General features: G+C 30.8%; 1 protein-coding gene across 1 annotated transcript in view; it reads right to left on the bottom strand.

Annotated features, from left to right (window-relative positions):
* LOC139528435 (uncharacterized) overlaps window positions 1-13,473 on the bottom strand; it is a 51,586-nt gene extending 38,113 nt beyond the window's left edge. Inside the window, exon 1 of the mRNA XM_071324403.1 lies at window positions 13,243-13,473. The gene's annotated coding sequence lies outside the window, so the exon portion shown is untranslated. The remainder of the gene's footprint in view (window positions 1-13,242) is intronic.
* Window positions 13,474-14,402: the final 929 nt, after the last annotated feature.

Here is a 14,402-nt window from a genome sequence, read left to right as displayed (position 1 = left end):
CCGTCGGCGCAAATTACAATATGAAAAAGAATACAATCTGAAATTTATAACAAAAGTATACCCGCTGGAAATGTTATTTTACACGACGTAAAAAGGGAAATAGGAGACAGATATAATAAATTAAATCAAATATTGCTTGTATCAAGCCAAGAATCACATTGTTGACCTTGCAAAATATGTTTTCATGTCCTATTAAATAATTATTGTACAGTATTTAGGCTGGATGAAAAATGCAATATTGCATTATTTGGGTAAGTGTGTCGATGTTTAAGTTGGTGTTTTATGAAGAATGCTTATGCTAATACTTTGTTGGATCAATTGGGATGTTTGTGTCCTTAGATTGCTGTCTCATTAAATTTTATCACATGCATCCTTTTATTTTCACCTATTGGCCTTTTAAAAAACAAGGTTAATCAACATGAAAATGGTAATGAATTAGTTTTTCAAATCATAATCTTCAAAAAGCGTTAATGTTAAAAATCTTTTTTCCGTTAAATAAAATCCGTTTATATATTTGTTATGCAGATACTAAGGTGACATTCAGAAACCGTAAGTCGAACAACATTTCAAACTATCGCCAAATGAAAATAAAGTCAAACCATTAACAAGAGGCTGTCACAACGACAGCAAACCGGATTTATTAACATTTATTTGTGTCCTGGCAAAATCACAAGAACCATTACTGATGAATGGTGAAAGTGAAAATCGTCAATATCAAATTTGACCTCCATTTTTTCATCAGCATCAACATATTAAAATTTGAAAAGCTTAGATTGAATGGTTCATGAGTAAATGCAACAACGTGAATGGAAACGCCATTTTACGATCTTTCAAGAACCATTACTCCTGAACGGTAAAAGTCAAAATCGTCATTATTGAAGTTGACCTCTATTTTGTCATCAGTAACAACATATTAAAATTTCAAAAGCTTTGGTTGAATGGTTCACGAGAAAATGCACGGACACGACGGGAAACACCATTTTTCAATCATTCAAGAACCATAACTCCTGAACAGTAAAAGTCAAAATCGTCATTATTGAACTTGACCTCCATTTTGTCATCAGTAACAGCATATTAAAATTTCGGAAGCTTTGGTAGAACAGTTCATGCATAAATGCACGGACACGACTGGAAACTCCATTTTTCAATCTTTCAAGAACCGTAACTCCTGAACGGTAAAAGTCAAATTCGTCATTATTGAACTTGACCTCCATTCTGTCATTAGTAACAACATATTAAAATTTGGGAAGCTTTGGTAGAACAGTTCATGCGTAAATGCATGGACACCACTGGAAACTCCATTTTTCAATCTTTCAAGAACCATAACTCCTGAAAGTTAAAAGCTTTGGTTGAATGGTTCATGAGTAACAGTTAATGCACGGACAACATTTGATTGACGCCCGCCCGCCCGCCCGCCCACCGTACATCCCCAAATCAATAACCGACATTTTTGTCACAAAAATCCGGTTAAAAATGTAAAAGAAGTCCAAAGCATCACAAAATGTAAAAAAAATCCAAAGCATCACGAAATGAAAAAAAAAGTCCAAAGCATCACATGACGTTAAACGTCCAAGCCATATATACGCGAAAAGTTGCATCTAGCAATGTCATAAACTAGTTCTTTTTTTATTGTTATTTTATTTTTGATCCATGGGATTCTGGTGCACAATTACTCTTTTAAGGTCAAACAAATCGTCAGATGACTTGACTTGAGATTTTGATTTTTGCAGTTTGCTTAAGGACTTTCCGTTTTGAATTTTCCTCCGATTTCAGTATTTTAGTGATCTTACTTTTGACTGTGTCCGTGTATATAACATATACATGTACTTTATCTAAACATAACTAACAAGAACCTAAAAATTGAGAAGAAGTCATAAAAATATATGAGATTTTTTTCTAATTCTCAAGAGATAATACATCCACGATTTTCCTTTATTAGAAAACAATTGCTTGCGAGAGTCTCGCGAGATTAACCGAAGAATCTGCAAGACATGCTTTATTTCTGAGTGGTGATTGAAAAAACCACTGCATAGAACGGAGGAATTTGTCAAGATTTATTGTTCTCAATATATTTTATGATATTTTAAATCCCCCGATGAAAAAATAAATTACATTTTATGACAATAGTGTTGCTCAAAGATTCATGAGCATTTGCCTTGATTTGACCATGGGGGACTAGAGCTTTGACAAGTAATCAAAAACTATTTGTACGAAATATTTTGTGTGAGCTTCCTTATCATGTTTCCAGCTAATAGAATATAAACGTGCGAGTAATAAAATTTTAATCGCATTACTTAGAAAATCTACAATTTGAGATGTAACTCATTTTACGTATAACATGCAATTTAATGTGAAATTCATTTGTGTGCTAAATTATTTAATAAGCATTTCTCTATTTCAAAAATTATTAAATTCGTTTCTTATTTCATTGTCGGTTTTGATATTTTCGGATTTCCAGTGATATGTAATAACAAATTAAAAAAAAATCAAAATATGGTACATAATAGTTATTGTAATATCTATATCTGTTTTATGATGTTCATAAGAGTGATTCTCTGTCGTGTTTATACATTTTGTAACTTGGAATTATCATGACGAGTAATGCATGCATTGCAGTAAAGACGACACTTTTCAATATTTGATCTCCCGATGATTGAAATAAGAACTATACGAGAAGTCCAATTTGTTTCTGCTAGTGTTTGAACCTAGGAGATATAATATTATCTTACCTCCTATACATTTCCTGGAATATGATTGGTTGAAAGCGTCTGCGTGCAAACCGTGTATATTTGATATTAGGTTAGTAGGGAGGCTGGGCTTATCTCATACACGGTTAGCAGTGGAGTTACGTCCCTTTATATTCCATATTAGGTAAAGTGTGTGAACCTAGGAGATATAATAATACACTACTTAGATTTTGTTACAAGAGGGGGTTGGTGTATCATGTTCCTGAAATTCTGCAACCCTTTCTTAAAAGCTGTATTTATAGATGAAAAGAATGGTATATTTTGGACACAACATTCTCAGTTGTGATGTCAATATGACGTGATAAATGTATTGAATAGAATTTGAAATTTCTCAAAATTGATACACAAAATTAAAACAAAGATGGCGTAAATACAAAATTTAATCCTGGTATCTATGATGAGTTCATTTACATATTTTGTTAAAAAGAAAATAAAGAATTAACACAAATATCGACTTTCAAGATAAATAGAAAAAATAACTCTGACAAAATTAAACACTTGGCTATATCAACTTATGGAACAAATGAAAAACTACTGCGTATTCCTGTCTTGGTATATGCATTTCCTGAAGAAATGAGTGGGTTATATATATGGTTTCATATCTACTTAGCTTCACCCTCCCACTTGAATGGCGTTTGTTTATGGTTTCGTTATATTGTAAAATCAATTATTAAAACATGTTGTAAAACAATCTTATTTTGTGAATATTGATGACAATATCTTAAAATGATGTTATTTTGGTGGTTTTAGTAATAAAAAAACCCAGTCTAAAGCCGTAAAGGAAATATGTTAGACATAATTCAAAAGATAAATACTGATATATCGTATGATATATTTTTTGCCATTTGATAAGGGACTTTCCGTTTTGAATTTTCCTTGGAGTTTAGTACTTTTGGGATTTTACTTTTTACCATCATGTGGCGTATACATACCTAACAAAACTATGTTACGCTCGTAGGTATTTAAAAATTCCGGACTTAATTAACACGGGTGTGCTCCTTTCACAAAACCCTTCGACCCGATAATTGAGGAAGATTACTGAAATCGACAATACATATATTGTACGTTCCTCATAACGGATTATAAAATTTTTAAGATGTGTACACCTATAAGCTACTGTACAAGAACATCTGTACTACTAGGTATACTTCACCATTTCTATATGCAAACAATGGTCCTAAAATATGAAACTACATCAAAATTTATATAGTCGTGATAATGAGTTGGAAGCAGATTAAAATGAGATATCCATATCAGTATTCAATTTCTAAATTAGTAAAAACTTTACCAATGTTCGTCAACGGATTACAAAGAGACACACCAAGATAACAAACAGGCATATGTACAATTGCTTTATATAAAACTGTTTTGCAGAACTGTCGTTTTGTAAAAAAAAAAAAAAAAAAAAAAAAATATTTTAAGAACCTCTATTTAACTTAATTTCAGTAGATGAATAGTTACCTTAAAAAAATTAATTATTGATTAATTTGTGTGCCAACATTTAAAATCCTAATTTTTTGTAGCAGTACAGTGTTTCTGTTGTTCCGGGTTTTTTTCAACTCTTTTCCTCGGTTTTGGTTTGTGACCCGGATTTGTTTTCGCTTTAACGACCATTACACATTGGTATACTACTGTTGCTTTATCAATAATGATTGACATTATAATAGAAAAACGTACTGATCTCCTCGGAAAATTCAAAACGGGAAGTCCCTAATCAAATGACAAAATCAAGAGTTAAAGCATATCAAATGAATGGATAACAACTGTCATATTCCTGACTTAATACAGACAATACAGACAAACAGGCGAAATATAGTAAAATAATTTGTACAGTATTAGAAGCAAAGTTTTGTATAATCTTTTTTTTAAGACAAGGCAATACTAAAATATAATAATCTATGAAACAAAAGTGTGGAAAAAATAATAACTTCCTTGTTCTATCAGAGCATCTGACCTCACAAAATTTGATTATCTCCTGTTTTATATTTCTAAACAAAAAAGGAACAAATAAACAAAGTTTTTTTTTTATTTCTTATTTTCTGGGATTTTTTTTCAATTTTCTCTACCATGGTTACCTTGTAAGGTTTCAAACAATTAATTGCATTTATTGACAAATAACATCTAACTTAAAAAAAATGTGTTTTCATGAATCGATTTTGATTCATTCAGGTATTTATTGCAGATAATTATTTCCTGTGATTTGATTGGATTAGTACAAATTTCAGTCTATTTTTCCACGAACAGATAAAAGAAGAAACGATTTTATAGCAAATTATTTACAGTACATGCTTTGGCATGATATTTAATCTAAGTAAAGTTTTCCCTATAATAGATTATCATTTAAGTGATGACACATTAAATATGCTACATAGAATTGTCGTTAAATGTTACTTTGTAACAAGACAAAAAACAAACTGCCTGGTCATCTCGATCATTGCTTATAGCTGGAGTGGCTGAGAATTTAAAGATTGGTAACACTTCAATTTTAACAGGGCGTTAAGATATATAAACTATCTGGAAACATGCATAGAAATTGTTAGAATCACTTTTAAAAAAATACTTATAGATTATCGGTACGGCGAAAGCGGGAAAAGCAATCGAGTTGCGATGACCAATGATAATCTGTTTATCGTTATTTTACCTATGACGAAGTTGATAATTTCATGTCAATTTCATTAGCAAAACCACGTTTCTCCTAAGTTTCTAGCGATAATTTTCCATCTCAAGCGAGTAGCATGATATGAAAAACTATCACAAAAAAAGATTAAAGGAAAAATGCACAAAATAGCAATAACATCTGGGTTGGGTACAATATTTTAGCTGCTACGTAGTGCTTCGTAGATTTTGACTATTGAACGTGTAGCTATAGACTAGCTGCTACAAAGATATTGATAGCAGCTACGTAGCTGCTACGATATTGAACTCAACCCTGTTATGTAATGCAGTACACGAAATTCATATCATACAGACCAATTGCCAGTCTATTTCAAATGACCAACGCCGGTTGACATTTTGGCTTCGAGCGTCCCTAGAGAGACATTAAATGTCGAAATGTGCATCTGGGGAAGTAAAACTAGTATCTTTAATGTTATCATTGATCGTATGTCATTTGGTGTAAATGATTCCAGAGTACAATGATCAACAATAGACTCTTACTGTTGCATTGTCACATCGGATATCTACGGGAAAACGCACCTAGTGTGAAATGTGTCTATATCTAGCTATCAGCGGTGAATGTTATTATAACAACCATTACATAACAAATTACCAGTCTTTATAAAAAGAGCCGCATCAGTAGTACATAAACACTCCAATAATGTTTTTAAAAATTCTTTCCAAGTTTTTTTCAATTTTATTATTCAGTTTCGGTAATTTCAAGGGAAATTGTAAAGTATTGATATTTGTAACAAAATAGAGAGGAATGATAATGGCATACATGTATAGCCAAATTGTGTTAGATTTGTCAATATAGATTTTGAGCAGCTGGATTCAAATTATTAACACAGTCATCATACACTGTATTTGTGAAATACTAAACAAAAAGATGAGAGTATACTTATTTAGAAGATAAAAGCAGTTGTAAAACTATAACTTTGACAACAACGAAACATATAGAAAGAAATTACATCATTATAAATTTTATAGACATAATAGTTTTGAAATCCTATGTGTATTGAAACAAAGAGGTGTTGCTGATAAAATTTTATTGAATTGTAATTATATGTTACACGATTCAAATCGTTCGAAACTGTTGAAATGTGAGTTGAAATACAGTCGTAAACACAAAATTAGAAGGACTGTCGTGCTTTAAAAATGTCAATATCCGACAAATAAAGGAAGAAGATAACAAAAGAACAATGAATGAGACAACAGTTGAAAAAAGCAGATAGACTACAACAAGAGCAGAAATTAAATCAACGAAACGACAAACCAGAGTCCACATTAAACATAACACCAAAACCTGAGAATTACGAATACAATCAAATTCTAAAAGTTAACTCAAGTGTTCTGCAAGATAGAATAGTTCATGTTCCACTGGTGAACAACACCGCTAAATGAAGAGGTTTTAGAAGGAGTTAATCTTTAGGTGTATATGTAGTGTTTGGGAACTTGCTTGGATTTGTTTTCGCCTTAGTATCTCCCTCTACCTCCTTTATAATTGTCAAGGATGCTTGTCCATTCCACCTTCATTTCTTCAGATCTACAGATTGAGACAAATAATATATCACAAAGTCAACCAGGATGAACAAAACAATAAAATCAGATTACACAGCTTGTCTTGACAACAGCAGACAACTAAATATGAAAGACATGAACATCTTAAGCGGCTTAAATAATCTTCTTTAATTACAAGCTAAAGTAACAAGTAAGATAAATAAGAGTACTGGGAATTATACGCATAACCATCCATACTTTTAAGCCTCACGTTGAATGATGTGATGCGAATTTACTCTAGAGAACGCTTAAATATGATTATCAGCCGGTGGATAATTCTTTCGCCTTACTACAATAATACGATTATAGATACATTACCCAGTAAAAGTCCTTTGTCTGATAACAAAAGTGGGATGTTTATCGTTAAAATGAAATTTACAAGACGGTATAAGGAAGCCAATAAAACTTATAAAAGATCACAGAAATTTGTCAATATTATATTTACTCATCTTTGAACAGTCAATAATTAGAAATTTATTTATAAATAAGACTATTATTTATATAAATTAAAAGGTAAAAGGGATATACTGCAAAGACACAGCAAACCCACAATAAAATAAAAATAGAAAAGACATAAACGTCATCAAATATAGAGAAGTGTTTTATGATATTATAACTCAAACTTTAAATTCCACGCATTTTTTCTATAGCTGAGCAATTCATAATGTGATTATCAAAACTCATTAACACCAATTTATTGCAAGGGACATATGCTCATATACACACAACGACGTTTTTGGGTATGACACTTACTTTTAACTGATATATAAACATGAAGCAGGATTGAAGTTATATTTCAAAGGTCTTAATTCTTTTCAACACTATTTAAGATTAGTTAATCAATAACTAAGTTTACAGGGTAAATACGTATACGAACAAATGAGAAAAAGACACTTATAATAACATCAACAAACGACAACCACTGAACATCAAGTTTCTGAATTGAGACAGGTACAAACCAATGCAGTGGGTTTTAACGTTTCAATAGGTACCAACCTTCACCCTTCCCTGAACCAATAGTGTAACATCCCAACATAGAAAGACACACTATAAAATATCAATTGAAATGGCTCAATTACTGAATCTGCGAATGGGATTTAACAATCACCAAAAACAATTCGAGTATTACAAATAGGGTTTTAACAGACATAAAAAAATGTTTCAGGTTTTGCAAAGATCCGTTCACGCTGTTTAATACCACATTGATCGTAAGCAGGGAACTATAGTTAGTGGAACAATTGCAATTAGTATTTTCCTATAACTGATAATAAAAGTAAAATTCTTATCTATTCCAATGAAATAATTCACTCATGGATTTATGTATTTAAATTCTGACAAAATGCAGTGAAATTACAATTGAAACAAATCATTCTATGGAATATTATACAGAATTGAACAAATGAGACTTTGAAAATGAAGACATGTCACGCTTGCATGTAAAACAAATTGTTTTCGATCAAATTACAGCCCATCATAATTTATTACTCCGCAATGTTTCATTGGTGATATATTACTGCGCCGCCAAAAGCGATTTGAAATGTGTTTCCTTTAATTTGTCTATTCTGTGGGATATATCGTTAATATTTTGAAATATTAATGATATCCTTTAGCGATATTGATTTTTATCTTAATATTGTTTTAACAATAAGAAAATAATGAAACTTAACTTCATGCTTAAAAACTATAAATTATCTCGTGATATATCTATTTATGGATTATGAGATAAATTAAATACGCAATGAATCCGTGTGTTATAGCACTGAAACTTTATTCCAAGTGTGAGAAAGCTTTTTAGAAAAGCGTAGTATTTCACAGCAAGTTATGTTTAAAAGAGATTAATAGAAATCCATTGTCTATTCGTTGTTATTATTTAGAGCTTAGCTATTGATATAAGACAACAAAAATGTTTTAATAAATATTAATTACAGTAAAACTCGATACAATAAATGTAGTTGTATTTGTAAACATGGAAAGCAATGGTTCCTTTCCAGGTTTTCGTCTGGGTGTCCATTATGTAGATGTGTCTGTTTAAGATCAAACAAACGAGAGTACGATAAATTGTCGAAAACAATTTCCGAATTGCCGCTACATGGTTATAATTTTTTTGTCAAATTATTTTTCTCCTGATTTTGTTTAGCAAAAGTCTGTGTGGAGTTTTTCGTTTGAATTTTATTGCATTGTGTATATTATAGTTTTGCTCATTGTTAAAGGCCTAACTGTGACCTATAGTTGTCTTATATTTGTTATGCGTTTATTGTTTTAAGTCTTGATTTTCAAGTTTAAAATGTTTCATGTTGGGGCTTGTTTAAGATGTTTCATGTTGGGGCTTGTTTAAGATTATATCTATACGGTTTTTGTTTTGACCATTATTGGTGGTTGTATTCAGTCTGTTGTGGAGAGTTGTCGCATTGGCAATCATACCACATCTTTTATATTTATATATAATAATTTAGAGTCGAATATTAAACATTTCAAAGTAAGCTACATTGTATTGGCGATGAAACCCCAACTAAAAAGTAAATACTAAGAGGCGCTTAGTGTAAAGGACTTGGTTATTTTATTAAGTTTTTCATTGTCTGCATAGAATATAAAATTTCTTTTTGTATACCACGTACTGAACACTACTAAACCCTCTGTATTTGTTTGAACCTAAGTCAGGAACCTGATGTTCAGTGGTTGTCGTTTGCCAGTTTGTGTGGTTCATACGTGTTTCTCGTTTCTCGTTTTTTTTATGTTATAGATTAGACCGTTGGTTTTCTCGTTGGAATGGTTTGACACTAATCATTTTTGGGGCCCTTTATAGCTTACTGTTCGGTGTGAACCAAGGCTCCGTGTTGTTGTTGTTTTTTTTTGTTTTTTTTACAAATTGTGACTTGCATCGAGTGTTGTCTCATTGGCACTCATATCACAACTTCTTATATCAATTGTCTTGTCTTGTTTGTGGTAAATCTATCGATTCAGATACAATCCCTTATTTTGCTATTCTTACTCAAATATTATTTTATTGTCCTAACTCTTTGTACTCAATCGCCCATGTGTATACCGTACTATTAAAAAAAATGGTGTAAAAAATAATCACATATTGATAAGTAGATGACTAATTAACAAAGAACTCCTACGATTACAGATAATAGAATAATATAAACGTTTTATTATAAATAATGATATAACGTGTTCTTTGTTACACGTTAATTGTACTATTTGTGTATAAATATTTAATAGACGGTTATAGTTTTAGAAGCAATATGGGAATAGATAAACTATACCAATTGTTTTAATAGTACAAATGTGGTATATAGTCTAATCAATATTACGTAAGGTAATATCTAAATATCAATCATAGGAACAATTGTTCTTTTAATCTTTGGTCAAACATTCATATTAATAAAGCTCTAGATTATGAATCTGAAAATGGTGACCTATAGTCGTTATTATCTACTTTAGTATGTTATTTGGTTTCTTGTGAAGAGTGGTATCATTGGCAATCATACTACATATTCTTTTTTTTTTTGTATTTAGATATAAGTTGGAAGAAGCACTATATAGGCTGCGGCATGTGGTTTGATAATTAACAAATTTTATAGATTTTGTTAGAAAATCATTTTTAATAAATATGCTCGTAAAAAGTCTGGCTTATGATTTAGTACATTAGACGCGTTTCATCTTTGTAGACTCATCAATGAAGCTTGTTTCAAAACTGTTAGAATTATAAATTAAAAACAAAATTGAAATGCATTGAAAGAAAATTTATAAAATGATATTTAGGTAAAAAGGTTACAGTTGTTTTATTAATGAATTTTACATGTAGCATACAAATGCAGTAAATTGAAAATTATATGTTTTGACCAACATTTAAGCGAGATTGATAGCTGACTATACGGCGTGTTTTTTTTCTCAATGTTGAAGGCCTAACGTTTGCCTAGCTACAATTGATTACATTCACCTCCTTTAAACTTTGGTGAATAGTTGTCTCATTGGTAATTACACAACACATTCTAATTCTTATAATATCTGGCTGCATTTTTTTAAACAAAACAATTTCAGTAAATATGATAGTGCAAATACAAAGAGTTTGTCGGTTTTTCAACTGCAGCAAAGCCGCATCGCCATAGTGTTTTCCAATTGACAACACGTACATGTACCACTGCGATCTTTTGGTTGAAATAGACGTAGATATTTGTTATACTGTAAAAAATGTACATGTATGGCTTATGACAGAATGTGTTATATTTTTGGTCTCCTAGACGTCTGTTCAGTCTCTACTTTTTAATGTATCGATATATATAACACTTAATGTCCTTAATGTAATGGTGTGTTATATATTACTGAGAGATAAAATATTGAATTGCATTGAATTGAATTGTAAAATGAAGAACTATATGCGATTCTATGCGCCGGTCGATTGTACATAGTTATAACTGCTACTGATAATTTTATCGCAACGAAGATTAATGAAATTTTGTAATGCTTCACTTTCAGTAAAGCCTAATATGGCACTTAATTCGCTTCCTTCTTTTAACATTTAAATGTTAGAAAATGACGTATTCTGTAGAATAGTTTCTAAAATAGTGTTTTGTACATTGTCTTTACATAGTATATATGACGTCAAGTCTTTATACGCGTTTGAAGGTCATTTATAGATTAACCATTAACAGCAATTACTGCTCAAGGTTATAATTGCTTCCTCTAAAAGCCATGCTTGACAAATTTTCTATACATTAGTCTTGTATGATTTTAAATTTTAGTTTCTTGTGTATAATTCGGAGTTTAGTATGACGTCCATTATCACTGTACTATTATGCATATTTTAGGGGCCAGCTGAAGGACACCTACGGGTGCGGGAATTCTCGCTACATTGAAGACCCATTGGTTGCCTTCGGCTGTTGTTTGCTCTATGGTCGGGTGGTTGTCGCTTTGACATATTCACCATTTCCTTTCTCAATTTTATATCTCTATTTTCAATAAACCATCATTTTGACAAGGTATATAGAAAAAACTTTTCCCAAGTACATTGTACATTGTATTAGATTTATTGTCGAATTACTCTTTGAGAGTGCTCAGTAGGAGTTCAGACAATTAAAAAAAAAATAACTGAATTACAATTGCATAATGGGATGTTTCATCATTCAGCAGAAATAAGGCAAGCTTCACACTTCTTTGCATGGTAAAAACTTGTGTAAGTTTCCGTCAATATACTTAAATCTGCGACTAGATCATAGATGAATATAAAAATATAACGAAAATCCAAATGACCTAGATAGAAGCAACTTCCGGTAATCATTAGGCTATCATTCATGCGCAGTTTTAACTTAATTTGTTTCCAAACTCAAGTTAACTAAATAATAAATGCGGAATAACATATTTGATGGAAAGGTAAGATAAGAATTTGAGTCAAATGTCTTTACCCAACACGAAGTATTATATTACATTAATACCAAATAAAAGCCTCACAATTTGATTATCACCTGACATAAGAATGTCAGTTTATTTATAAACTTCTCGTTTCTCGTTTTGTTTATATAGATTAGACCGTTGGTTTTCCCGTTTGAATGGTTTTACACTAGTAATTTTGGGGCCCTTTATAGCTTGTTGTTCGGTGTGAGCTAAGGCTCCGTGTTGAAGGCCGTACTTTAACCTATAATGGTTTACTTTTTAAATTGTTATTTGTATGGAGAGTTGTCTCATTGGCACTCACACCACATCTTCCTATATCTATTATATGCCTTAATTTGTTCTGCATAATTGTAATATATTTCAAAACTCATTTTAGTTGATAAAATCTGTAATATCAAATAAAAAAATATATATTAGGATTTGTGACGTTTAAATTTCATATTGCCATATTACATATACGAGGGTCTTGAAGGGTTTACATAATAAAGAATTATAGACAAAAGCTGCAGAATAAAGAATAATGGAAAAAGGTATATCATTATGGGCCAAAACAAAATAGAGAACAGAGAAAAAAAAATAGCCAATAATGGGATGCTAAAATACAAAGATTAGAAAATACAACACGAATTTGATAAAGAAAAGAAAAAACTAAAGAATAAAAAAATGTACTACCCCAATCTAGACCCTCGAGATCATATGATCATATCCTGGAAAGTATCAAAAATAATAAGTTTTAGAAATCATACAAACAAAAACAAAATTAACGTCCAAGTCACACAGACAATTCATTTCAAATGCGATTTTCTGAATATCAACCGAGGTAGTGTTGCCCTAAGCTAAACAATATGCATTAGTTATAAACGTAATGAAGAAAAACTATTCTTACCTTTATTATATAAAACCATCTGACATCTACAATGTAAGTAACCACGTACTATAGCCTAATGTTTAGGAACTCTAAATCTTCACGTACCTAAGTGAGAAAAGTGGACTGTTGATAGCATTTGATGTTCTAAATTATGTATGGAATCTACCAATTTATTTTATTTTTCTGTTAAGTCTGATCCATGTTCTATGGAACTCAATAAATGAACCAACTGACATTATTCTCTGAAGACTTTCACTAATCTAATTGTTTAAACAATTCACCAATGATGATGAAGATGTTTCATTCAAGTCGCACGCGCGCTTTGTTATCAAAGTGTTTAAGGGATACAGTAAATATTTATATGATTAAAGCTTCAATTTAACCTTAGAAAAAGTAGGCATTGAAATGATATAGATTTCTGTCTGTGATATTGACTAAATAATTGCTGTATTAAAAGAGAGTAAACCTTTATAGTTCAGTATCAATAAATGTTGAAGTGGTATGGTACAAAGGCGTCTGTATTTATTTGTGATCTAATTTCTAAATTGTCTTGGTGATAAATAGTAAAGATTTTAAACTATTCTATGAAGACTGTTACCCCCTGTGATGATTGTGTAACTATAATCAAATGATACAGTTAATGATCCTTTGTAATATTGGGAAAAAAGTTGCATTACACTATATTGTTTATTAAGTTTACGAGAAGTATAAATTCATTATAGTATATACTCAGAAAACAAATAATTATATGTAAAAAGAATACTGCAAAAATGATAATATTGGTACAACCTTCTTAATTAACAGAAATTCAAATCTACTATGAAATAAGATAATATAAATACTAAACGAAGTACATTTGTCACAAATTACACTCCATAACATGTAATCGAATGTTGTGCAGTTTCCATTTAGCAGTTTCGTGAATTTACGACGTCAAACTTGGTCGTAATATTTTTTATTAAATCTATCTCCATTATTACCAATCGAGTACTAATGAAATTTGTGTACACATTATTACACGTATTAAAAAAAGAGAAATTTGACTCGGATGGAGAGTTGTCTCATGGGCACTCATACCACCTCTTCTTATATCTAAGTACCCCCTCCCCCCCACGGGGAATTGCAATAAAAAGATAAAAAAAATTATTTTAAATTAAAAACAAATGACAAAAAATATA

This window comes from Mytilus edulis, chromosome 6 (genome assembly GCF_963676685.1).
Source record: "Mytilus edulis chromosome 6, xbMytEdul2.2, whole genome shotgun sequence".
NCBI classification, from domain to species: domain Eukaryota; kingdom Metazoa; phylum Mollusca; class Bivalvia; order Mytilida; family Mytilidae; genus Mytilus; species Mytilus edulis.
This window is presented reverse-complemented; position numbering and strand designations above follow the sequence as displayed.